Below are 2,075 nucleotides of genomic sequence, written 5' to 3'. Positions count from 1 at the left end.
ATTGATAAGCAGCTCTTCAATCAGATTGAAATTCAAAATTGTCTTTCATCATTTGCCATATTGATCAATGCCATTTCGAATATCTGTTACTAGTTTTCTGAATTTCACCTTGATAAAACTCTGTCCATTAGCATTTTTTTTTTCTTTTACTGCACCTTCAACCTACAGCCTACAGCCCCTCTCTAGAACCGTTTTTTTTCCCCAGTTAATAGCAGAATTTTGGTGATTTTTTTTTTTTTTTTTTTTTGGCTAATAGATTGTTTTAATTTTCTCTCTATGTGAAACTCTAGTTTTTTATTTGTAGGTGAAGGAAAGTGTAACTTCAGTAGACTGCAATGCAGAAAGATGTTTGTCATATAAACTAGTTTCTATTTAGTCAGTCAACTGTTTATAGCTGTCTCAATTGGGATAGATGCATTTACAGAACGGGCTGTCCTTGAGCCTTCTTTGCGAGCAGCTTTAGATCGGTAATGCACCTGGCAATTGTCTCCTTTTCCTACTGTGTAGAGATGCTTTGAGCCACATCCTTCTCCAACCAGCTTATCATGTGCTCTTGCTTGTTTCGATGCATCATACTGTGCACAAAGATATGAAAATTGAGGTGATTCTTTACCTCTTTGTCTACTCTATACAGCTGTTCCCGATAAGTAATCTCCAAGGCCATATCCATTTTATTCCTCTGAAAATCAAAATGATAATGGCACTTTTGAACTAGTGCCTGCTGTGACTTCTCCAGATCAATTGCATCTTGGATATGTTTGATGGAAGCCTGTTTCACCTCTTCTAGCTGGCCAATATTTTGCTCATTGAGTTTATCAGCAAATTCTCCAGTAAAGACACTATGTTTTTTAATTACATAGACAATCATCCCTATTGTTGATATGGCAGAGATGGTCTCTGAAGTAGTCACATGTATTTCTTTAGATAGAAAATATAAGATAAGCCAGTTCCAAGAGCATAGGGTCCTCTTATGCTGGTTTTAGGAGAAAAGAACTGGAAGAATTCCTCAGGGGTCAGCCCATGATGAACTTTTCCTCCACTTTCTGGAAGAGGTAGTACAGGGACAAGATTTGGCATCCCAGTGTGAAATAATCTATTGCCTGCAATAACCCTGGACTGAGAAGAGCTGTGTTCAAGTCTTTCCACATCCTTTATAAAAACCTTCTTTATCCACACCGATATGAATGATGAATGAATGAATGAGTGAATGAATGAATAAGGGAGTTTTCGTTCTTATAGTCATAAATCAACTAATAAATGCAAGAGATTTTTTTAGAAAAAAATCACCACACATTGTAAACATAATAATAATTGATTCAGGCAAAAAGCACTGATGCAAACTAAAATTAGTAGGTTATTATCTATTGAGGAGCAGGATATTTTTACATAGTCTCAAAATATCTTCCCACAAATTGCTAATTATAGAAGGAAAATTGCTACTTTTACAGTGGAGAAAAATGGTAGACACCATCTCAACAAGTGCCTAAGTTCATATCCCCAATAAGAAAACAAAACATCATGAACCTCCTGATAAGATGCCCTGAGAAGGACATAACATCACTTCTGGGGTTTTCCTGAAAAAAAAAAAAATTAGTAGCTGTGATCAAATTTTGAAGAAGAATTATCAAACTTATATTGAGGGACATTCTACAAAATAATCAGTATGTACTCCTCAAAAAATGTTAATGTCACAAAATACAAAGAAAGGCTTAGGAATTGTTCTAGATTCAAGGGCATGAAAGAGACATGACAACTAAATGAACTATATAATCTTTATTTGGATACAGAATGGGAAAAAATACCTATAAAGGGCATTTGGGGGTTAATTACTGAAATTTGAACAGAGAATATACTTAGATACTGGTGTTATATCTATATGAAATTTCTCAATCTAATAACTGTATTTATGTTATGGAAAATAGTGGCCTTGTTCTTATGAAATACACACTGAAATACCTAAATATAAAGGTGTCATGAATTCTGCAACTCAAATTATTAAAAGAGAAAGAGAGGGAGGGAGGGAAGGAAGGGAGGAATGAGGAAGGAAGAAAGGAAGGAAGGAATGAGGAAGGAAG

General features: G+C 35.0%; 1 pseudogene; it reads right to left on the bottom strand.

Moving 5' to 3' along the window:
* Window positions 1–418: 418 nt before the first annotated feature.
* Window positions 419–1,148, bottom strand: LOC105310828 (annotated as a pseudogene).
* Between the last annotated feature and the right edge of the window lie 927 nt (window positions 1,149–2,075).

The sequence above is a fragment of the Pteropus vampyrus genome, unplaced genomic scaffold (assembly GCF_000151845.1).
Source record: "Pteropus vampyrus isolate Shadow unplaced genomic scaffold, Pvam_2.0 Scaffold12690, whole genome shotgun sequence".
Taxonomy (NCBI): Eukaryota; Metazoa; Chordata; class Mammalia; order Chiroptera; family Pteropodidae; genus Pteropus; species Pteropus vampyrus.
This window is presented reverse-complemented; position numbering and strand designations above follow the sequence as displayed.